A 26,953-nucleotide genomic window follows, 5' to 3' on the forward strand; every position below is an offset into this window, starting at 1 on the left:
ATATGTGAGCCAAATCCCATGCTAAATGCAATCAATGCTAAAATAAAAATGACAAAGGACTAAACCATCAACATTCCAAGTCAAATATTAGAATTTTAAACCTGCACAGGCATTGTTTACAACTGGCATGATGGAGTCCAGACAGGAAAGGGTTGACATGATCGATGTGGAACCTCAGGTGATGGAGATGTTGGTGAGCTATGCCTACACTTCTGAGGTAGTCATCTTCACGCAAAATGTGCAGGTAATTTTGTCATCTTAAATCTTATTCATTGTCTCCATTCTGTCCAACATCTGTGCTTAATATCATTGTATTTGGTCCAGGCCCTGCTAGCAGCAGCACACTTGTTAAATGTCACAGCTGTTCAAGAGGCCTGCTGTCGTTACATGAAACACTTCAATGTCGTGTATCAGCAGGTCAGACACTGAAGGATACAAATACAGATACAGACATTGAAGGATACAAATATTTGATCAGCCACACAGGCTGATCAAATATTAAAGGTGTTTTGTTACTATTAATCAACCTGTCAACACCACAACTGGCCCAAATGAGTGTAGAAATATTGAGATTGAGAGGTTATTTCAAGAAGTATAGCGGAGTCATAATATATCAGCTACTGTATTATGCTCCTAGGAAGATTTCCTCTCTCTCTCTGTGGACAAACTGATAGAGATTCTTGCCAGCGACCATGTTAATGTGACCAAGGAGGAGACAGTGTTTGAGGCTGCCATGTTGTGCAAGCAGAGCTTTGAAAAGGTCAGTCCCTTGTCAGTGTTTTACCTGATGAAAGACCATGGAGAAGTCAAAGCCATGAGACTGGCAAAGCTATCATAATGTTAAAGTTCATTTCAGTTAACTGTTGGATGGGCGTCTTACAAATACAATTCTTAATAGGGTTCATTTGGTTCAATGTGTTCACGTTTCTGTGTTCACTCTACTGAGTTAATTCACAAGTTATACACAACAACAGTATAACTGCAACGCTACGTATGTGAGCATACGTCTCCTCAGCTCAATTTAATAAACATAAAATATACAGTAGTTTCTGGTGGGAAAGCAATAAGGAGAAAGAACCCATTTATCAGCGTCTGTTTTATATTGTTCCAGGCAGTTACTAATGTGTTTTGTTAATCAACCTGTTTCATCATTTTTACTTGAATGTTGTAGACTGTTTTGGACACTTGTCCCATTGTTAATGGACAGGTGAGAATGGATGGGCCAAATCATTTGCATGTATTCCTTTCATTATGATAAGTAGTGACTAGTGAGCATATAGCCCCCGCCAGACATTTGCATTAAAATTATTTAGGCTGGGAAGGATTTAGCCTCCAGCAACAACACCTTAAAGGTGACAAATAACGTAAGCCGTGTTTCATCCCCATATTTTACCTTTACATAGTGAAACCTGCATATGAGAACTTTATAGCAATTTCACACATTGGCATTGTCCTAATTAATGGCCTACTGGCCTATGTTTTGGAAAAATGCCTTTCAAACAAATACACCTAAATCGTCTCTTCATGATGCTGACCACCTCCAATAAATGCGTATTCTCATTTTTAAAAGCTTGCCGTTCCCACCCTAGTAGTTTAGTGGCATATGTTAAGAGTTTGACATTGGCCATTTAGGTCACAAGATAATGTTACCAAGACCATTTTATTGTTACACAACAATGTGACTTAAGCAATTTTACAATCTTTGTTGGCTATTATTGTAACAATCTAAACAATACGTATGGCAACACACAGTGAACAGTTACACAAACCCAGTAGTTTGTCAGCATTTTACTGCACTATTATTTACTGCATATCAATGAACATAATGATTGCATGAATATGAATGAATATGACTTGTTAAATCCTGACAAATGTGGACAGACACAGTGATGCTCATATTGTACTACCAGTAGCTGAATAAGTAAATGAGCTGGAGGGAATAATGCTATAAAGATAAATAAATGTAAAAAAAACTACAATAAAAAATGAAATTCCATCATGTTGAATAGAAAATAAGATCCATACACAAGATTAAATAAAAATCCATCACGAGAAACTATTAACGTTTATTTTCTGTCATGTCGATTGTCAGATTATCTCTATGCTTTATCATTCTCATCCTGGATAAGACTGAATGATCATAAGTGTGTCTGTGTGACTAACTTAAACTAAAGGCTAGAAGCCCCTGTATGAGTCCTCATGTGTCTTTTTAGATGACCCTTTTGAACGCAGCCTTTACCACACACTTTACAGGAAAAGGGCTTTTCACCTGTATGCATCATCATGTGCTTTTTTAGATCACTTGTGCTAACAGCCTTTACCACATACTGAACAAGAAATGGGCTTTTCACCTGTATGAGTCATCATGTGTTTTTTTAGATTACCCTTGTGAGCCCAGCCTTTACCACAAACTGTACAGGCAAAGGACATTTCACCTGTATGAGTCATCATGTGTTTTTTTAGATTACCCTTTTGAGTACAGCCTTTACCACACACTGTACAAGAAAATGGCTTTTCACCTGTATGAGTCCTCATGTGTGTTTTTAGATCACTCTTTTGAGTACAGCCTTTACCACAAACTTTACATGAAAAGGGCTTTTCGCCTGTATGTATCTTCATATGCTGCTTCAGACCACTTTTCTGACTAAAGCTGTTGCCACAAACTGTACAGCTATAGGGTTTATCCCCTGTATGAATCATCATGTGCTGCTTCAGACCACTTCTCTGACTAAAGCTGTTGCCACAAACTGTACAGCTATAGGGTTTTTCACCTGTATGAACCCTCATGTGCTGCTTCAGATCCCCTGTGTCACTAAAGCTGTTGCCACAATCTGTACAGCTATAGGGCCTTTCCCCTGTATGAATCCTCATGTGCCGCTTAAGATCACTCATGTGACCAAAGTGGTTGCCACAAACAATACAGCTAAAGGGCTTTTCCCCTGTATGAATTTGCATGTGCCTCTTCAAATTTGCATTTAGACTAAAGCTGCTGCCACAAAGTTTACAGCTAAATGGCCTTTCCCCTGTATGAATCCTCACGTGCTTCTTCAGAAGATATTTTTTACTAAAGCTGTTGCCACAAAGTGTACACATGAAGGGCTGTTCCCCTCTATGAGTTGTCATGGATGGAATTTGTTTTGATGATTTCACACTGTGGAACGGTTTGTTGCTCATAGACGGTATTTGTCCTTCCACAGTGTGTGTCTTGTGTGATTGCAGTGTGTTTAAAATGGACGGGGCTTCCCTGGTCTCCTCCCACTCATCACTGTCTTCAGTATCAGATTCAGAACAGTGCGAAGAGAGGAGCTGAGCATCACTAGTTGATTGTGATGCACCACTGTCCTCCGCACAAGCTTGCATTGTTTTGTGTGCAGATGAGGTGTTGGCTGGAGGGATTGTTTCTCTTTTTTCAACATCTTCACTCTTCACTGTTAGTAATGTCAACATTGTCCCATCAGCCTCTAATTGGAAATCCTCTTGTGTTTGGAATAGCTCCTCCTGTTCCTCTTTAATCTGTGGATATTCTGGTTCCTTCTTGATCAGTCTGTGGCCCCTCTCCTTCTGTTCAGGTGAAGACTTGTCTTTACATACAGGGACACAGTCTAGGAGGAGGAAAATAACATTATAGTCATGATTCCCATCTGATACATTTAGAACCAATTTATTCCAACAATGTTAACCATTTGTATTTGCCAATGTGGCAGAACCTGTGATGTGTCATAACAAAGGAAGGATATATTGAATGCATACAGATTCAATATACAAAATATATTGAATGCATACAGTTATTAATGCCCATCATATTTGGGTGCTTGTCCTCAGTATGCACGCTGAACACATCCAAATGTGAATGAATACATAGAATGGTAGAGCTTAGTACTCAATTAAACTGTATTTCAATGATGTCGCGTGCCCACATGACTGAAATCAACCGGTTGCACTTTTTTCTGAACACCAATCATCATCGCTCTCACCTTTGGTGTATCCTGTGCACGGCATACAAAGACTCTCTTCCTTTATAACCAGTTTCAAGTCCCTGGCAGGTGATGGCTTTGAGGAAACCTACAGGAAAAAAAGGAAACAACAGTTGAATTATCTACGTAAACAAAACAATGTTTTTTTTCTCCATTGTTTCACAATTAATACATTCAATATTTTATCAAAGCCAGTCTCCTCTTGGAGGCAGCGGATTTCTCTTCTACATTTGGTTTCTGATTGAAGAAAAACAGCATTATAGTTATGGGCCACAAAAACTAAACCACTTAAACACACCTTAATATTTAATTGGATGGTGTTCCCAAGCTACTTGAAGGTCAAGGGGACCCATCGTTTATGACCAATACATCAAATCTCTTCACCACAAATAACATGTTGACAACGCGTTGAATATACGTTGAAAATGCATCTCTTGACTGAACATACGTAACTGACATACAAGCTCTCACACACTGACATGCAACTAGTTGTGAGCTTTTTCCGGTGCTAAGGTTCAATGTGATGTAAGAAGGCCTCAACCAACAGATAGAATTTGCATGCATATTACCGTTTTCCTTTTTGGCACAGCAGTGTGTTCCACAGGGTTAGAACAATCCAATGGAACTATTTCATCCTTCACATCCAACAGTCCACTGTTAAACCTTACACGTGATAGAGGGATGGAACACGCCTTCAACACTACCGCTGTTGCATTCACCTGTAAAAAACAAACATAAATGCAACTTATCTAATTAAAAAACAACTTACACACAAGATAATAGATAGATAAGACATTGTAATAGTTATGCCATAACACACACATTACAAACCTGGTGCTCAACCTTCCTCCTTTTGGGTTCTCTACAGGACTGCTCAACTTCCAGCGGTTGGCTCATCTGTAATGATAAATGACTTGGTATTAAACACATTTAAAAAGGATAGAGGTTGCACAGCTGTGATCCACTGTGCAAATGTGTACTATTGTATTTGATATTAGATACAACCGTTCAACAGATGGCATTTTCAAGGTTAGTAGTTTGTATAAACCAATACAAAGGCTCTCTCTTTGACTAAGGTAAAGTGCAAAGTCTCAACCACACAATTACAGTGTGCAACCTATTACCTTCTTGTAAACTTCTTCCTCAAAGTCAAACCCTTGGAAATGGGATGAAAGGTCTGGTTCTCTGTCTTGTCTCTGAATTTGCTGAAAGCACAAACAACATAGACTACAACAACGTTATGGTACTTATACCTGAGGAGTGTCTTTCACACCTTTAATTCAACCAATCAGAGCAGAGTAATGGAAGTGGGGGGAGCTAAGATGCTTCAATGGCCCTGGGCTAACATGAACATTAACATAGCACATCAAATCTGGAAACATTGTTCTTTCATCACTAGCCTGTAACATTTTAGCTGAATGTTGTGCTGTTGTCTGGTGTATTTTTTAGAAATACACTCATGATGTGTTTGTCCATTATTTGTTGCTACAAAATCATCCAGGTAGCCTACCATATCACACCCCTAAGTACACACACTGAATGAGTGAATGTCACTGAATCAGTAACAGAAAACGGTCAAAGTGCATGTCCTCTTGCTATCCAGTAGGCTACACACAGTCTGGTGATTTAATAACATGCATTTTATGCTTGATTGAAACTATTTTATTAAATGATGATTCATGTCTAAAAACATGTCCAGCTCTTCGCAGACTTTTTTTCTGTCCAGCTGGTCGCAGACTTTTTCTGGCTCTTCCTGAACACACCTGTGGATTATACCAGGGACAAATGACTTGGACTTAGCTCCCCCTCGGACATACCTGTGGACTAGACCAGGAACAAATGACTTTTTGTTGCACTCCCTCATGGAGCTACTTGCGGGTTATACTAGGGTCAGTCCACCCTAGGTGGACACGCACTGACCTTTTGCACCTTAATCCCATGTATAACGCACTGACTTTTTTTGTATTTTTATTGTGCTCTTTTTTCTCTAAGCACCTTAACGTCCATAAGAATATCATGCACAGTATAAGTATATATCATGCACAGTATACATACATTGCTGCTATGCTCAGGCACCTTAGTTTTTATTATCTCAGGTACTTTGTAAATACGTAGATAACTTGTCTGGCCTTCTGTTGTTCTCTTGTTTTTGATCTCCTTCCCACTTGCTCCCCACCCCTCTTCTTCCCCCCCCCCTCTTCTTTCAATGGAACTAACGTTGCGATGGGAATGATGTACAAAAACGAATTTCACCCACTTTTTTACCTTGTAAACCTGTGATGTGACAATAAAACTGATTCTGATTCTGAAAACTGTCACCCAAAAACCTACCCAGTGTAAGAATTAAATTGTAATTTATTAAAACCAATAATTACTGACTTTTAACTGTTATTGTTGTAAAAACAAAACATGTTCGGTGAAAGCCCTATATTCTGATAGTAATCATTGATATAATGCTTGTTCAGGGTCTCCTCAGCTCAATTTAATAAACATAAAATATAGTTTCTGGTGGGAAAGCAATAAGGAGAAAGAACCCATTTATCAGCGTATTGTTCCAGGCAGTTACTAATGTGTTTTGTTAATCTTCCTGTTTCGTAATTTTTACTTGTTTATCCTGTATCCTGCATGAGTTGTCTGCTGATTGAACAAAATTGGTATCCTGACCTGACATTTTATTTTCTGATAACTAAAGTGCTGGAGAAACACAGAGATCCCAGTTAATGAACAAACACTCTATGTCAGTGATTACTATTGGAATACAGAGCTATGTAACACTTAGTTTAGCAAAACATATCCCTTACACCCCCTTTAAATTCATCAGTGCCAGTTTACACACATGAATACATTATTTCTGGTTGTAGGGTCTTAAACTATATGTATCTAATCATTAGAAAACACAGGTAGTGAATGTTGTAGACTGTTTTGGACACTTGTCCCATTGTTAATGGACAGGTGAGGATGGACGGGCCAAATCATTTGCATGTATTCCTTTCATTATGATAAGTAGTGACTAGTGAGCATATAGCCAGACATTTGCATTACAATTATTTAGGCTGGGAAGGATTTAGCCTCCAGCAACAACACCTTAAAGGTGACAAATAACTTAAGCCGTGTTTCATCCCCATATTTTACCTTTACATAGTTAAACCTGCATATGAGAACTTTATAGCAATTTCACACATTGGCATTGTCCTAATTAATGGCCTACTGGCCCACGTTTTGGAAAAATACCTTTCAAACAAATAAACCTGAATCATCTCTTCATGATGCTGACCACCTCCAATAAATGCATATTCTCATTTTAAAAAGCCTGCCGTTCCCACCCTAGTAGTTTAGTGGCATATGTTAAGAGTTTGACATTGACCATTTAGGTCACAAGATAATGTTACCAAGACCATTTTATTGTTACACAACAATGTGACTTAAGCAATTTTACAACCTTTGTTGGCTATTATTGTAACAATCTAAACAATACACATGGCAACACACAGTGAACAGTTACACAAACTCAGTAGTTTGTCAGCATTTTACTGCACTATTATTTACTGCATATCAATGAACCAACACACTGCAACGAACATAATGATTGCATGAATATGAATGAATATGACTTGCTAAATCCTGACAAATGTGGACAGACACAGTGATGCTCATATTGTACTACCAGTAACTGAATACGTAAATGAGCTGGAGGGAATAATGCTATAAAGATAAATAAATGTAAAAAAAACTACAATAAAAAATGAAATTCCATCATGTTGAATAGAAAATAAGATCCATACACAAGATAAAATAAAAATCCATCACGAGAAACTATTAATGTTTATTTATCTCTATGCTTTATCATTATCATCCTGGATAAGACTGAATGATCATATATGTGTCTGTGTGACTAACTTAAACTAAAGGCTAGAAGCCCCTGTATGAGTCCTCATGTGTCTTTTTAGATTACCCTTGTGAGTCCAGCCTTTACCACAAACTGTACAGGCAAAGGGCTTTTCACCTGTATGAGTCATCATGTGACGGTTTAGTTCTACCTTTTGAGCACAGCCTTTACCACAAACTTTACAAGTAAATGGCTTTTCGCCTGTATGAGTCATCATGTGTAATTTTAGATGAGTCTTCAGAGCACAGCCTTTACCACAAACTTTACAAGTAAAGGGCTTTTCGCCTGTATGAGTCATCATGTGTAATTTTAGACGAGTCTTCCGAGCACAGCCTTTACCACAAACTTTACAAGTAAAGGGCTTTTCGCCTGTATGAGTCATCATGTGCGTTTTTAGATGAGTCTTCCGAGCAAAGCCTTTACCACAAACTGCACAGGCAAAGGGCTTTTCCCCTGTGTGAATCAAATGTACCTTTTGATTAAACATGTTGTCACATTCTGTTTGTGTCTTGTGTGATTTCAGTGTGTTTAAAGCTGACTGATCTCTCCTAGTCTCCTCCCACTCATCACTGTCTTCAGTGTCTGATTCAGAACAGTGTGAAGAGAGGAGCTGGTCATCACTAGTTGGTTGTGATGTTCCACAGTCCTCTACATCAGCTTGTGTGTTCATGTGTTCAGTTGAGGTGCTGGCTACAGGCTCTGTCTCTCTGTTTTCATCATCATCTTCACTTTTCACTGCTAGTAATGTCAATGTTGATCCACCAGCCTCTTCTGGTCTTTGAAGTAGCTCCTCCTGTTCCTCTTTAATCTGTGGAAGTTGTGGTTCCTCCTGGACCAGACTGGGACTCCTCTCATATTTTGGAGATTTTGATTCTTCCTGAGCCAGACTGGAGCTCCACTCCTCTTCAGGGGAAACCTCCTCTTTACACACATGGGCGAGCAGGAAGTCTAGGAAAAAAGATACAATGAGACTCTATAAAACTTTACATGATATCATGCAGTGTTCCCTCTGCTTTATGAAAAGATGGCGCACATACATCCACTTCAGTGTCCAGGTGCAGGAAAAACAGTTCAACAAATAAAAATAAATGATGCACACTGGATAAAAAAGCCCAGCTGTTTTATTTGCTTTATTTTCCTTTGTTTCCTGTCTTTAGTAGTTGGAAGAACTTCAGCTGCAAATAACCTCTGCTGCGCTCTGTGTTGAAAATAATGTGGCCCTTTTTTACTTTGCAGCTCTCATAGAAGATGCGAGGCGACACTTTCACCAATAAAATAAATAAAGAGTGCTTAAAACTTACTAAGATCCAGGTGGTCTTCAGGTTCCTGTTCAGGGTAGTCTTCAGGTTCCTGTTTAATAGAAACGGTCCTGGCTGGAGAACTGATCTTCACCTGCAGACTGGACTCCACACACTGATCTGGAATGAAGGAATACAGCACGAAATTAATAATAAGGACTTTGATGTGACAGGAGGACTAGACTATTAAAAGTAGGTGTGTGAGAATATGTGTGTGGAGGGGGAAGTTAAACTCAGTCATCAAAATGGAGCCTAATGGTTGGTCTATTGATCTACAAATAATGATCCCCAAAAACAGATCTACAATCTAACAACACGCACGACATGCAAACACTGTGTCATACCTGCAGTGTGTAGTTTGATGTAACAGACATACCTACAGTGTGTAGTTTGATGTTGTGTGTAACAGACATACATGCAGTGTGTAGTTTGATGTTGTGTGTGTAACAGACCTGCAGTGTGTAGATCGATGTCCATATCAAAATCAATGTCCAGCAGTTTGTTTTGTTTCTCCAGAAGAGTTTCTAGTGTCTCTATCTCTCTCTGGAAGAGGTTGCACATGAACTCTGCAGCCGCACTGAGGCGCTCCAACACAAACACTCTGACAAGCTTCACACAACAAACATCAGCACCACACTGCTGTTTGTCCAAAACACACAATATCTCCTCTCCCACCGACGTCATGTGTTCATTTATCTTCAGCCGTACAGACTCCATTTGACACGTTTTTACCTCCTTTATGACACGTTTTTCACCAAGACCACAACACGCACTTACTTTCGGGTCAACGTGTTTCACACATGCGCATTGAATGATCCAGGCACCGTTGCCTTCTTAATGCCTTTCGCCCCCTGGTGGAAGATGTGTGTAAGTGTAGATAGATGTAGCTGTGGAAAGACAGTCTGTCCTCCCTCACTGTGAGTCCTGAGAGTTTAACTGTGGTGTGTCCTGGAGTCTGAGCAGGAGGACAGAGTGGAGATTTGGAGTGAAAACACCACCTTTTATCTTGAAGAGGAGAAACACCTCCTCCCACCTCCTCACATTCTTCCAGTTCACTGCAGTCAGGGTCCATTTCAATGTGAAAGGCTCATAACAAAAGACAGTGCAATGATGGGCCATCACCAGAGAAACATTTACATAGATGCCAGTTCCAATGTGTTTTGTTTCATCAACATATTGACACAAAAACATTTCACTGACTTCTTTACACTTGTAAATCTGTGATGACACAAAAGTGGATTCTGATTATGTCAAAAGTTAATTTAGAAGTTTAGCTATTGATATGGTTATTTTATGGAATTGTCCATTCAGATAACAAAATGTTACTTCTCTGTGAAAACAAGTGTGTTTGTTGGACATTACAATGATACGCCATCATGCCACCCTTTTTCGTTTTTGAAAATGTACGGAATTCTGGGTTTTATCAGCACTGCACACAGAGCGCTGAGAGTGGGGAGTTTTTTACAAATATAATGAATGACCTTGTTTCAGTACTTTTTACATGTGAATGAGTATCATTCTTGAACTAGGTGTAGTTCGAGGTGTAGTTCTAGACTCTATAGATGGGTTTCCGCGCGACGTCATCACAGAGCAGAGTGCGCAATCTGCGCATGCGGGTGGTAGAACGAACCGGAAGCGCCATTCACTCTATTGTTATTTTCGGGATTTAGATAGGCATAATGCTGCTATTTTAGGCATAATAGGCATAATGCTGCTATTATATACAAACAGATCCAACTTCCGACAAATCATTTTTATTGAGTAAAGAAGATATTACAAACTGCATAATTTAATCTACTTTCATTAAACCCGGTGAAGACCATTTCTTTTATGACTGTACAATGGCCAGAGCTGCTGCGGGTAATAGCGCCCTCTACAGGCTCATCCCTCCGCTGCACAGTTTGAACTTGGGATGTTTTTCCAAAGGTATAAATCATACTTACAACATACAAACTGTAAGGCCATTTGAAGAGTTCCCCTCATATTACTTCAGCTAGATTTTGTGGGCCCATATTGGTGTAGACAGTACAGTGTAATTTGTGTAAAATTGCAAATAATAAACACAAACAAATGGCACTTCAACAAAGCAGTGTACAAGCATTCATTGATATGCTATTCATTTGGTTTGGTTAGATTTTTGGTGTGTGTGTATGTGTGTGTGTGTGTGTGTGTGTGTGTGTGTGTGTGTGTGTGTGTGTGTGTGTGTGTGTGTGTGTGTGTGTGTGTGTGAGAGAGTAGGTTTTACTGCACTATTATTTACTGCATATCAATGAACATAATGATAGCATGAATAAGAATGAATATGACTTGCTAAATCCTGACAAATGTGGACAGACACAGTGATGCTCATATTGTACTACCAGTAACTGAATAAGTAAATGAGCTGGAGGGAATAATGCTATAAAGATAAATAAATGTAAAAAAAACTACAATAAAAAATGAAATTCCATCATGTTGAATAGAAAATAAGATCCATACACAAGATAAAATAAAAATCCATCACGAGAACCTATTAATGTATATTTTCTTCAGTCATGTCTATTGTCAGATTATCTCTATGCTTTATCATTCTCATCCTGGATAAGACTGAATGATCATATATGTGTCTGTGTGACTAACTTAAACTAAAGGCTAGAAGCCCCTGTATGAGTCCTCATGTGTCTTTTTAGATGACCCTTTCGAGCACAGCCTTTACCACAAACTTTACAAGTAAAGGGCTTTTTTTTTTTGGGAACGATGTACAAAAAAGAATTTCACCCACTTTTTTACCTTGTAAACCTGTGATGTGACAATAAAACTGATTCTGATTCTGATTCTGATTCTGATTCTGATTCTTTTCGCCTGTATGAGTCATCATGTGTTTTTTTAGATTACCCTTGTGAGTACAGCCTTGACCACACACTGTACAAGAAAATGGCTTTTCACCTGTATGAGTCCTCATGTGTCTTTTTAGATTACCCTTGTGAGCCCAGCCTTTACCACACACTTTACAGGAAAAGGGCTTTTCACCTGTATGCATCATCATGTGCTTTTTTAGATCACTTGTGCTAACAAAGCCTTTACCACATACTGAACAAGAAAGGGGCTTTTCACCTGTATGAGTCATCATGTGTTTTTTTAGATCACCCTTGTGAGCCCAGCCTTTACCACAAACTGTACAGGCAAAGGGCTTTTCACCTGTATGAGTCATCATGTGACTGTTTAGTTCACCCTTGAGAGTACAGCCTTTACCACACACTGTACAAGAAAATGTCTTTTCACCTGTATGAGTCATCATGTGTCTTTTTAGATTACCTTTGTGAGCCCAGCCTTTACCACAAACTGTACAGGCAAAGGGCTTTTCCCCTGTGTGAATCAGATGTACCTTTTGATTAAACATGTTGTCACATTCTGTTTGTGTCTTGTGTGATTTCAGTGTGTTTAAAGCTGACTGATATCTCCGAGTCTCCTCCCACTCATCACTGTCTTCAGTGTCTGATTCAGAACAGTGTGAAGAGAGGAGCTGGTCATCACTAGTTGGTTGTGATGTTCCACAGTCCTCTACATCAGCTTGTGTGTTCATGTGTTCAGTTGAGGTGCTGGCTACAGGCTCTGTCTCTCTGTTTTCATCATCATCTTCACTTTTCACTGCTAGTAATGTCAATGTTGATCCACCAGCCTCTTCTGGTCTTTGAAGTAGCTCCTCCTGTTCCTCTTTAATCTGTGGAAGTTGTGGTTCCTCCTGGACCAGGCTGGGGCTCCTCTCATATTTTGGAGATTTTGATTCTTCCTGAGCCAGACTGGAGCTCCACTCCTCTTCAGGGGAAACCTCCTCTTTACACACATGGGCGAGCAGGAAGTCTAGGAAAAAAGATACAACGAGACTCTATAAAACTTTACATGATATCATGCAGTGTTCCCTCTGCTTTATGAAAATATGGCGCACATACTTCCACTTCAGTGTCCAGGTGCAGGAAAAACAGTTCAACAAATAAAAATAAATGATGCACACTGGATAAAAAAGCCCAGCTGTTTTAATTGCTTTATTTTCCTTTGTTTCCTGTCTTTAGTAGTTGGAAGAACTTCAGCAGTAAATAAACTCTGCTGAAAATAATGTGGCCCTTTGTTTACTTTGCAGCTCTCATAGAAGATGCGAGGCGAGCTGAATGAGAGGCGGTCCCAATTATTTTTTAATTACTTGTAAATGTTAGATCAGTGAGTCTTTTGATTAGTTAATACTGAAGTAGAATTAACTGCACAGCTTCAGTGAACCCATTCATACTTTTACAACCGAACCATCGTACTGAGGTACACCCTCAGTACCAGCCCACTTTCACCAATAAAATAAATAAAGAGTGCTTAAAACATACTAAGATCCAGGTGGTCTTCAGGTTCCTGTTCAAGGTAGTCTTCAGGTTCCTGTTTAATAGAAACGGTCCTGGCTGGAGAACTGATCTTCACCTGCAGACTGGACTCCACACACTGATCTGGAATGAAGGAATACAGCACGAAATTAATAATAAGGAATTTGATGTGACATAAATAAGGAGGACTAGACTATATATAGAGACTATAACATGTATAATATTAAACTTTAAAAGTAGGTGTGTGAGAATAGGTGTGTGGAGGGGGAAGTTAAACTCAGTCATCAAAATGGAGCCTAATGGTTGGTCTATTGATCTACAAATAATGATCCCCAAAAACAGATCTACAACCTAACAACACGCACGACATGCAAACACTGTGTCATACCTGCAGTGTGTAGTTTGATGTAACAGACATACCTGCAGTGTGTAGTTTGATGTTGTGTGTGTAACAGACATACCTGCAGTGTGTAGTTTGATGTTGTGTGTGTGTAACAGACATACCTAAAGTGTGTAGATCGATGTCCATATCAAAATCAATGTCCAGCAGTTTGTTTTGTTTCTCCAGCAGAGTTTCTAGTGTCTCTATCTCTCTCTGGAAGAGGTTGCACAGGAACTCTGCAGCTGCACTGAGGCGCTCCAACACAAGCTTCACACAACAAACATCAGCACCACGCTGCTGTTTGTCCAAAACACACAATATCTCCTCTCCCACCGACGTCATGTGTTCATTTATCTTCAGCCGTACAGACTCCATTTGACACGTTTTTACCTCCTTTATGACACGTTTTTCACCAAGACCACAACACGCACTTACTTTCGGGTCAATGTGTTTCACACATGCGCATTGAAGGATCCAGGCACCGTTGCCTTCTTAATGCCTTTCGCCCCCTGGTGGAAGAGGTGAGTAAGTATAGATATATGTAGCTGTGGAAAGACAGTCTGTCCTCCCTCACTGTGAGTCCTGAGAGTTTAACTGTGGTGTGTCCTGGAGTCTGAGCAGGAGGACAGAGTGGAGATTTGGAGTGAAAACACCACCTTTTATCTTGAAGAGGAGAAACACCTCCTCCCACCTCCTCACATTCTTCCAGTTCACTGCAGTCAGGGTCCATTTCAATGTGAAAGGCTCATAACAAAAGACAGTGCAATGATGGGCCATCACCAGAGAAACATTTACATAGATGCCAGTTCCAATGTGTTTTGTTTCATCAACATATTGACACAAAAACATTTCACTGACTTCTTTACACTTGTAAATCTGTGATGACACAAAAGTGGATTCTGATTATGTCAAAAGTTAATTTAGAAGTTTAGCTATTGATATGGTTATTTTATGGAATTGTCCATTCAGATAACAAAATGTCAATTCTCTGTGAAAACAAGTGTGTTTGTTGGACATTACAATGATACGCCATCATGCCACCCTTTTTCGTTTTTGAAAATGTACGGAATTCTGGGTTTTATCAGCACTGCACACAGAGCGCTGAGAGTGGGGAGTTTTTACTAATATAATGAATGACCTTGTTTCAGTACTTTTTACATGTGAATGAGTATCATTCTTGAACTAGGTGTAGTTCGAGGTGTAGTTCTAGACTCTATACAGCATTCGGAGATTGTGGAACAGTTGTCTGGCTACGTGAGACTACTTGAGCACAGTCCATAATGCTGTTCTGTATCAACCCCCCCCCCTCTCACAAGGTTGTTAGGAGGAGCTAACATGTATGGATCAGTTCACATGAAAGAATGTAGCCTACGCCACTAAATGGACAATATCGTAAAATGCAACTTAATTCATGGTACACTTTAGGGTTTGTGTCATTACAGGGACAAGGCCACTTGGCCTTAAGTGTAAAAAAAAAAAGGGGGAACAGAGATGCCAAGTGCCAGGGCAGCACGGCTTTATATAAATAGCCTAATTAAGCTCAAAATGCTAAAAGAATATATCCTGAATTAAATAAATGTTCATCGTAGCAAAAAAAACACAACAACATCTATAGCACATGTTGGGGTTAAATATTCTGATAGTAATCATTGATATAATGCTTGTTCAGGGTCTCCTCAGCTCAATTTAATAAACATAACATATTTAGTTTCAGGTGGGAAAGCAATAAGGAGAAAGAACCCATTTATCAGCGTCCGTTTTATATTGTTCCAGGCAGTTACTAATGTGTTTTGTTAATCTTCCTGTTTCATCATTTTTACTTGTTTATCCTGTATCCTGCATGAGTTGTCTGCTGCTTGAACAAAATTGGTATCCTGACCTGACATTTTATTTTCTGATAACTAAAGTGCTGGAGAAACACAGAGATCCCAGTTAATGAACAAACACTCTATGTCAGTGATTACTATTGGAATACAAAGCTATGTAACACTTAGTTTAGCTAAACATATCCCTTACACCCCCTTTAAATTCATCAGTGGCAGTTTACACACATGAATACATTATTTCTGGTTGTAGGGTCTTAAACTCTATGTATCTAATCATTAGAAAACACAGGTAGTGAATGTTGTAGACTGTTTTGGACACTTGTCCCATTGTTAATGGACAGGTGAGAATGGATGGTCCAAATCATTTGCATGTATATTCCTTTCATTATGATAAGTAGTGACTAGTGAGCATATAGCCCCCGCCAGACATTTGCATTACAATTATTTAGGCTGGGAAGGATTTAGCCTCCAGCAACAACACCTTAAAGGTGACAAATAACTTAAGCCGTGTTTCATCCCCATATTTTACCTTTACATAGTTAAACCTGCATATGAGAACTTTATAGCAATTTCACACATTGGCATTGTCCTAATTAATGGCCTACTGGCCCACGTTTTGGAAAAATGCCTTTCAAACAAATAAACCTAAATCATCTCTTCATGATGCTGACCACCTCCAATAAATGCATATTCTCATTTTAGAAAGCTTGCCGTTCCCACCCTAGTAGTTTAGTGGCATATGTTAAGAGTTTGACATTGGCCATTTAGGTCACAAGATAATGTTACCAAGACCATTTTATTGTTACACAACAATGTGACTTAAGCAATTTTACAATCTTTGTTGGCTATTATTGTAACAATCTAAACAATACACATGGCAACACACAGTGAACAGTTACACAAACCCAGTAGTTTGTCAGCATTTTACTGCACTATTATTTATTTACATAATGATTGCATGAATATGAATGAATATGACTTGCTAAATCCTGACAAATGTGGACAGACACAGTGATGCTCATATTGTACTACCAGTAACTGAATAAGTAAATGAGCTGGAGGGAATAATGCTATAAAGATAAATAAATGTAAAAAAAAAAAAACCACAATAAAAAATGAAATTCCATCATGTTGAATAGAAAATAAGATCCATACACAAGATAAAAATAAAAATCCATCATCTCTATGCTTTATCATTCTCATCCTGGATAAGACTGAATGATCATATATGTGTCTGTGTGACTAACTTAAACTAAAGGCTAGAAGCCCCTGTATGAGTCCTCATGTGTCTTTTTAGATGACCCTTTTGAACGCAGCCTTTACCACACACTTTACAGGAAAAGGGCTTTTCACCTGTATGAGTCATCATGTGACTGTTTAGTTCACCCTTGTGAGTACAGCCTTTACCACACACTGTACAAGAAAATGGCTTTTCACCTGTATGAGTCCTCATGTGTGTTTTTAGATCACCCTTTTGAGTACAGCCTTTACCACAAACTTTACAAGTAAAGGGCTTTTCGCCTGTATGAGTCCTCATGTGTCTTTTTAGATCACTTGTGCTAACACAGCCTTTACCACATGCTGAACAAGAAAGGGGCTTCTCACCTGTATGAGTCATCATGTGTTTTTTTAGATTACCTTTGTGAGCACAGCCTTTACCACAAACTTTACAAGTAAAGGGCTTTTCGCCTGTATGAGTCATCATGTGTTTTTTTAGATTACCTTTGTGAGCCCAGCCTTTACCACAAACTGTACAGGCAAAGGGCTTTTCCCCTGTGTGAATCAGATGTACCTTTTGATTAAACATGTTGTAACATTCTGTTTGTGTCTTGTGTGATTTCAGTGTGTTTAAAGCTGACTGATATCTCCGAGTCTCCTCCCACTCATCACTGTCTTCAGTGTCTGATTCAAAACAGTGTGAAGAGAGGAGCTGGTCATCACTAGTTGGTTGTGATGTTCCACAGTCCTCTACATCAGCTTGTGTGTTCATGTGTTCAGTTGAGGTGCTGGCTACAGGCTCTGTCTCTCTGTTTTCATCATCATCTTCACTTTTCACTGCTAGTAATGTCAATGTTGATCCACCAGCCTCTTCTGGTCTTTGAAGTAGATCCTCCTGTTCCTCTTTAATCTGTGGAAGTTGTGGTTCCTCCTGGACCAGACTGGGGCTCCTCTCATATTTTGGAGATTTTGATTCTTCCTGAGCCAGACTGGAGCTCCACTCCTCTTCAGGGGAAACCTCCTCTTTACACACATGGGCGAGCAGGAAGTCTAGGAAAAAAGATACAATGAGACTCTATAATATAACTTTACATGATATCATGCAGTGTTCCCTCGGCTTTATGAAAATATGGCGCACATACATCCACTTCAGTGTCCAGGTGCAGGAAAAACAGTTCAACAAATAAAAATAAATGATGCACACTGGATAAAAAAGCCCAGCTGTTTTAATTGCTTTATTTTCCTTTGTTTCCTGTCTTTAGTAGTTGGAAGAACTTCAGCTGTAAATAAACTCTGCTGCGCTCTGTGCTGAAAATAATGTGGCCCTTTGTTTACTTTGCAGCTCTCATAGAAGATGCGAGGCGAGCTGAATGAGAGGCGGCCCCAATTATTTTGTAATTATTTGTAAATGTTAGATCAGTGAGTCTTTTGATTAGTTAATACTGAAGTAGAATTAACTGCACAGCTTCAGTGAACCCATTCATACTTTTACAACCGAACCATCGTACTGAGGTACACCCTCAGTAACAGCCCACTTTCACCAATAAAATAAATAAAGAGTGCTTAAAACTTACTAAGATCCAGGTGGTCTTCAGGTTCCTGTTCAAGGTAGTCTTCAGGTTCCTGTTTAATAGAAACGGTCCTGGCTGGAGAACTGATCTTCACCTGCAGACTGGACTCCACACACTGACCTGGAATGAAGGAATACAGCACGAAATGAATAATAAGGACTTTGATGTGACATAAATAAGGAGGACTAGACTATATATAGAGACTATAGACATGTATATGCAGTGTGTAGTTTGATGTAACAGATATACCTGCAGTGTGTAGTTTGATGTTGTGTGTGTAACAGACATACCTGCAGTGTGTAGTTTGATGTTGTGTGTGTAACAGACATACCTGCAGTGTGTAGATCGATGTCCATATCAAAATCAATGTCCAGCAGTTTGTTTTGTTTCTCCAGCAGAGTTTCTAGTGTCTCTATCTCTCTCTGAAAGAGGTTGCACATGAACTCTGCAGCTGCACTGAGGCGCTCCAACACAAACACTCTGACAAGCTTCACACAACAAACATCAGCACCACGCTGCTGTTTGTCCAAAACACACAATATCTCCTCTCCCACCGACGTCATGTGTTCATTTATATTCAGCCGTACAGACTCCATTTGACACGTTTTTACCTCCTTTATGACACGTTTTTCACCAAGACCACAACACGCACTTACTTTCGGGTCAACGTGTTTCACACATGCGCATTGAAGGATCCAGGCACCGTTGCCTTCTTAGTGCCGTTAGTGCTACAGATAGATGTAGCTGTGGAAAGACAGTCTGTCCTCCCTCACTGTGAGTCCTGAGAGTTTAACTGTGGTGTGTCCTGGAGTCTGAGCAGGAGGACAGAGTGGAGATTTGGAGTGAAAACACCACCTTTTATCTTGAAGAGGAGAAACACCTCCTCCCACCTCCTCACATTCTTCCAGTTCACTGCAGTCAGGGTCCATTTCAATGTGAAAGGCTCATAACAAAAGACAGTGCAATGATGGGCCATCACCAGAGCAACATTTACATAGATGCCAGTTCGAATGTGTTTTGTTTCATCAACATATTGACACAAAAACATTTCACTGACTTCTTTACACTTGTAAATCTGTGATGACACAAAAGTGGATTCTGATTATGTCAAAAGTTAATTTAGAAGTGTATCTATTGATATGGTTATTTTATGGAATTGTCCATTCAGATAACAAAATGTTACTTCTCTGTGAAAACAAGTGTGTTTGTTGGACATTACAATGATACGCCATCATGCCACCCTTTTTCGTTTTTGAAAATGTACGGAATTCTGGGTTTTATCAGCACTGCACACAGAGCGCTGAGAGTGGGGAGTTTTTATTAATATAATGAATGACCTTGTTTCAGTACTTTTTACATGTGAATGAGTATCATTCTTGAACTAGGTGTAGTTCGAGGTGTAGTTCTAGACTCTATACAGCATTCGGAGAGTTTAGTTTAGAACCATGTGTGTTTATGTGTGAATGTGTGTGTGTTAATAAATTACCAAAAAGGCAGTATCGGTGTTGTTGTTGTTGTTGTAGTCCAGTGATTTACACCAATTTCATCTGTGTGCATCGTCCCTGGACCGAGGGGTATATTTGGAGTTATTAGGTTGAGCTCTAGATATCGGTACAGTTATTTAACACAGCCAGCCCGTGCAACGAGGAAAGTGCTGAGATTTGGTGTTGGTCAAAATAACGGAGGTAGCCATTCTCTTATTCTCTTAAGAATATATCCTGAATTAAATAAATGTTCATCGTAGCAAAACAAAAAACACAACAACATCTATAGCACATGTTGGGGTTAAAGAAACAGTGCTCTTGCTGCAGGTGAACAGAGATTAAAGCTACATGCATTGGGGGGGCGCTCTTGAGCAACGCATGGAGTAAGACGTGTTTATCAGAGCTCCTGCAGAGTCTAATTTAATACTATTATTTCGGCGGCGTTTTGAATGCTGTGATTTTGTGAACAAGTCACTAACAGATTAGGGTTCAGTTTGTGGCAAAAGAAGTGTTGTGTGGATGGCGTATGATTTGAGAAAATACAAATTCAAGCCGGCGAGTTCAAGGCCTGCTCGCCCCGACGCATCCTCGGAGTCTAGTGCAGAGGACAACAACACACAGACTGAGCCCAGCATGCCCACGCCTGGGGAAAGTTTGGCTATGGATAACATGGCGCTAAAAGCAGATATCATTGCATCCTTGAGAAGTGATATATCCACGGTGATAAGGCAAGAGTTGAAGAGTGCTTTGGCCGACGACTTTGAAAAACTGAGAAAAGAAATGAAGGAAATCAAAGCTGAAATCACAAACGGCAACAGTGCGTTTCATGCAGAACTCGACACAGTGAAATCTACTATCAAGGACGTGGAGGGAGGTCTATCAATGTGGTCAGATGAAGTTACTATACTCCAAGACACCGTAAGCCTGCTTGAGAAACAAGTCGATCTCATGAATACGAAATGTTTAGACATGGAATCCAGGATGAGACGTGGGAACGTCCGTATTTGTAATGTCGAGGAACAGCCAGATTCGAGCTCACCCAAGGCAGTCTCTAAACTACTGAAGGAAGTTTTTCAACTGGGAGGAGATGTACGTGTCGACAGATCGCATCGCAGCCTGACAAAGAAGAAGCCAGGAGATAAACCGCGGATGATCATTGCCAAGCTACACAACGAGGGAGACGCGGAGGACATCCTGAGGATGGCCAGAGACGGACGGCGGCTACACTACAACGGCAAGACCATCTCAGTATTTCCGGATTATCCAGCAAGCATTGCTAAAGCTAGAGGCGCCTTCACAGCCGTGAGATTGCTGTTAAAAGATCGGCGCGATGTGAGGTATGGAATAAAGCACCCAGCCACCTTCGTCCTCACGCACAACAACGTGGAAAAAAAGTTCTTGGATGCAACCGAAGCCATGGATTATGCCAAGTCTATAGTCAACACAACGGGAGCCGCGGCGGCCCCGCCCCCAGACCTGGCCGTGGCTGAAGACCAGAATCCTGCATCGGTTCAAGATGCTGAAGCTTAATGAATGTATCCTGACTATTGAGGTGAAATCTAACTAGCCTAGTGTATGGTGCATATATCAAGTCTACTCTCACAAGTGTTCTTAATGTGTATTCATTCATTGTAAGGCTGCCTTTTAGGCAGTGGTGAGGGTAGACAAAATGTTTTCCTTTCATCTCTTTTGCTTAAAGGGGAAATCCACCCATTTTCAATATTTAACTATGTCATTAATATAGCATAAAGGAGTTGTGTGGAAATAAGAAAAAATTAAAAAAAAAATTAACATTGCAAAAAAATGTAACATTGCAAAAAAATTAACATTGCAAATTACACTGTGATGACTCATCATGGTGTAATTTGCAATGTTAATTTTTTTGCAATGTTACATTTTTTTGCAATGTTATTTTTTTTTTTAATTTTTTCTTATTTCCACACAACTCCTTTATGCTATATTAGTGACATAGTTAAATATTGAAAATGGGTGGATTTCCCCTTTAACTCTTTGACTGCCAGAGTATTTTCATAAAGTACTCCCCCAGTGCCAGCAATTTTCGTGTTTTTTTATTTTTATATTTTGAATTTTTCTCATGAAAATAATTTAAGGACACATAATGTAAAGACCCAGCACAAACCCGCCACTAGAGCGCAGCACATGACAGCTTTGATCATGTCGTTGGGTCTCTCTCACCCTTCTTCATAGATTAGACAAGGAAAAACATGAAAACGGATGTGACGTCCCCCCCATTGTTTTGATCGGCGAAAATTACGTTGTGATATACGACGGCGATGACTGATCGTCACCCAGACCATAGATTATAGAAGAGAAACTGTCCGTTTGTCCGTCATACCGTGTGAAAGACCGTTTATTTACCTATTTTGGACGAAAATGACTGGGGAAAAGAATCAAAAACCGGAAACGGAATCCAGGTCATGAAACCGGATGCAGATGTCCGTGAAGTAAGTGGAACTCGAGAATAACATTGAATATTAAGCAGCATAGCGCAATCAGAGATTAAACAATGAACGCGCGTCCAGCGCGTCGAGCGCGTCGACGGCCAACTGGACAAAGTAGCACTTGACGCGTTATCGCGTCGTCCGCAGTCAAAGAGTTAAGGATCAACACTACGATTACAAGTTCTATTCCGATCATTTTCTTTATTTTGTTTTATTTCTTCTTCCTATTATACATATTATTATTTAAACAAAATAATCTTTTATCTGACTATATGGTCTGAGGTGCTGTTTTTTCTCTCCTTTTTTTTTTTTTCTTTTTCTTTTTTCTTTTCTTTCTCCCTTTTTTTTTCTCTCCCCCCCTCATTTTGTCTTCAAATATCCTTAATATGGAGTACTTTGTGGGTGTATATAATGTATATATGGTCATGACAAACATATATGGGTATCTGATCTTATGTATAGCCAATGAGGTGTGTTTGGAAAAATACATGTCAAGACTAAGTTTATTTTCTATTATATAATTTTTGTTATTCATTTCCCTTCCTTTAATAACTCATTATTATTATCCTTTTTACTGTTTTATTATCATTATTTATTTAACCCATTTTCTCTCTCCTTTTAACCCTTTTTCCTTACCTGACCCTCTTTTTTTTCTTCTTCTTCCTCTCTCTCTCTTTCTCTCTCTCATTCCCTCTTTCTTTCCTATCATCGGATCATTTTCTTTTTATATTTTTGAAAAGATGACTTGTTCGCATTCAAAAAATAATGTTGGGTCTGGCTCGTGTTTTGCTGGGTGGCGGTGCCGGGCGCCGGGGGGGGTGGCTGCAGGGCTTGCGGAGCGTCGCTTTTGCCTCGTCCGCGGGTCTGGGGGCCGCCTCCTCGTGGCGGGCGGCGCCGGTATTTGGTGGGACGCGGACTAGACAGTGGAATACCGCTGTATTCTTCATTTGCAAGATTAATACAGATTCTGTAGGAGCCTGAGTTGCTCATAAAACTTTTGTTTCCCCTTTCGGGTATTTTGTAACCAAAGCCGAACACTTTTGTTCGTTTAGCTGCTAGTTTACTGCAGCCTGGGACCAGGTCCCAGAGGACTGTCCAGACATCATGCTGTCTGAGTGCAGGGTCTATTTTTCTTTATGGTCAGTTCCTTTTGTTCGAACCCCTTTGTCTCCCGGGGTCGTTACTGTAAGAACATGGGCAAATTTTGTTTTTTTTATGTGTTTGTATTTATGGAACTACATCAAAGCATCATCAGGGTTTATGTTTTTTGTGAGGTATGACAGACAGATACAGGTAAATCAAATGAGACAGAATTGTTACAGTCAGGTATTAATATATCTTCTGAAGGGTAATGACTAAATTAAAAATAGTAAGCTACAATGTACATGGCCTTAACCATCCAATCAAGAGGAAAAAAGTTCTTGCCCAACTTAAAAATCTGGGATGTGGAATTGCAATGTTACAAGAAACTCATTTGGTGGAAAGTGAAGTCAAAAAGCTTAGGAGAGAGTGGGTTGGACAGGTGTTTGGCGCCTCCTATGGTAAAAAGAGAGGAGTGGCAATTTTGGTCGGTCGAAGTGTAACCTTTTCTGCAGAAAAAGTAATCCAGGATAAAGCAGGTAGATACATCATGATCACAGGTGCAATAGATGGAATTGAGATATCTATGTTGAATGTCTATGCTCCAACGGAAGATAACCCCACTTTCTTTAGAGAGATGGCTAACTTAATTGCAAAAAATGCAAAAGGTATGATAATTTTAGGGGGGGACTGGAATGCCGTACTTGAAGGGAGGCATGACAGATCACCACCTGAACGCAAACAACCCCAAAAATCTAAAATGCTAAATATTATCCTGGGAGAGTTGGGGCTGGCGGACCCTTGGAGACATAAAAATCCAAGGGTGAGGGACTTCAGTTTCTTTAGCAATATGCATAAAAGTTATTCTCGCATAGATATGTTCTTTGTCCCAAAACAATTTTTGTATAAAGTTGTAGACTGTTCTATAGACTCAATAACAATTAGCGACCATGCACCTGTGATTCTCACTTTAGATTTAGGAGTAGAAAAGTGTTTTAAATACTGGAGGGCAAATATTTCTTTACTAAATGACTCTTTGGTGACTGACGAAATCAAAAAATGTATGGGAGAGTATTTTGATATAAATGACAATGGGGAAGTTAATCCATCCATTTTATGGGATGGAGCCAAATCTATTTTTAGAGGTAAAATGATTGAAATATCAAGCAGAATAAAGAAAAACAGGCTGAAGGAACAAAACGAATTAGAGAACAAGATTAAGATACTAGAGTCAGAGCATAAAAATAATAGGATGAATGAAGCACTGTTGACTGACTTGAAACAAAAAAGACACGATTTGGAGAAGCTCTTGACATATAAGGCGGAAGGATCCCTGAGATTTTCTAATCAAAAATATTATGAGAGAGGGAACAGAGCCAGTCGCCTTCTGGCATTTCAGCTACGCAAGGAGCAAGCCAACCGTGTAGTTTCCAAGGTCTTTCACCCTGCCTCAAAAAAAATAGTAGTTAAACCAAGAGAAATAGCAGGAGCATTTGCATCATTTTATGAAGAGCTATATGACTCTCCAGCAGTAATAGATAAAGATGAGAAGTTAAATTCTTTCTTTTCAAAATTGAACTTACCAACTATTTTCAACGCAGACGCAACTAATATGATAAGAAATATAGAAGTGGGTGAAATAAAAGAAATTATCAAAAAATTAAAAAACAACAAATCACCAGGTGCAGATGGACTACCGGCTGAATTCTACAAATGTTTTGTAGAGGAGCTCTCTCCGATTTTAGCTAAAGTTTTCAACTACGCTCTGACTGAAGGAATTCCTCCTGGGTCATGGGCAGAAGCCATAATATCGGTTATTCATAAAGAGGGTAAAGACCCTACCAAATGCGAGGGTTACAGGCCAATAAGTCTCCTATGCAATGATCAAAAGATACTTACTGCCATATTAACCAAGAGAATCCAAAAGGTTGTGACACAGTTAATATCACCTGACCAAACAGGATTCATACCAGGAAGACAGGGTGCCAACAACATCAGGCGTACTCTTAACATTATGTCATGTGCAAAAAAGAGAGGTCAGACCGCCATGCTACTTAGTCTGGATGCACGCAAGGCCTTTGATGTTCTGGATTTGGAATATCTCTACCATACACTTGACAAGATGGGTTTTCATCCCACATTCATAGATTGGGTTAAAGTCATTTATTTAAATCCAAGGTCAAGGGTAAGAGTGAATGGATTTTGCTCCAATTTCTTTGGCTTGAAACGTGGTGTCCGGCAGGGGGACAGTCTTTCGCCTTTGCTCTTCAATTTAAGTCTGGAACCATTGGCAGAGCTCATTAGACAATCAGAACAGATAAAAGGTATTAGAGATGATAGAGGGGAGGAACACAAGATCTCTTTATTCGCGGACGATGTACTTTTATATGTAATGGACCCTATTATTTCGATACCAAACATACTAGAAGTCTTAACAGAATATGGAGAAATATCTGGATATCAAACAAATGACTCAAAATCGGAAGCAATGATGTTGTCAGGTACTTGGCCACCGCAATTGGATGACAAAGTTCGGTTCCATTGGTCCAGAGATGGCTTTAGATATTTGGGAATTGTTATCACTCCCTCTTTTTCAGGCCTGTACGAAGCTAATTATGGCAAACTATTGAAAAAGATAAAGGATGACTTACTTAGATGGGAAATTCTACCACTGTCACTGATAGGCAGGATTGAAACGATACGAATGAATGTTTTACCGAGGTTACTGTTTTTGTTTCAAGCATTGCCAGTAGGGGTACCAATGGGGACATTTAAAAACATAGATAAACTAGTGTCAAGATTCATTTGGCAAAACAAAAAGCCAAGGGTAAGACTCAAAACACTTTTGTTGTCCAAAAAAGCTGGGGGCCTTAACTTGCCCAATATTAAGTATTATTACTGGGCAGCACAGCTTAGGACCTTGATAGCTTGGATAACTAATGATTTGGAAACAGGCTGGGTGAGCATAGAAAAGAATGCTTGTCCCAATATTCCACTGGAGGGGCTGCCATTTGTAAGCCAAGAACAATGGAAGAAAATTAAAATAGATAATGAGTGGATTACATTCACTATAAAAACATGGTTGTCTATAAAAAAGAAACTACATCTCTTTAATTCCATATCCAGAGTGATGAAGATAGCAGCCATTCCAGATTTTGAGCCAAGATCATTAGATATCGGTTTCAGTAGATGGGCAAACAAGGGGCTAATCATTGTAGATCAGCTTTTCTCAGGGGAAACTCTGAAATCATATATGCAGCTTCAGCAAGAATTTGGCTTGTCAGGGATGGACTTCTTTAGATTTCTTCAATTAAGACACTATTTACAAACAAATACAAACTGGGAGCAGATCTGTAAATTGCCTTCAAATCTAGAAAAATTATTTATGTTGACCATGGATGGAGAGATAACAAGGAATCTGATATCCCA

The sequence above is a fragment of the Gymnoscopelus braueri genome (genome assembly GCF_963280865.1).
Source record: "Gymnoscopelus braueri genome assembly, chromosome: 8".
Lineage (NCBI taxonomy): Eukaryota > Metazoa > Chordata > Actinopteri > Myctophiformes > Myctophidae > Gymnoscopelus > Gymnoscopelus braueri.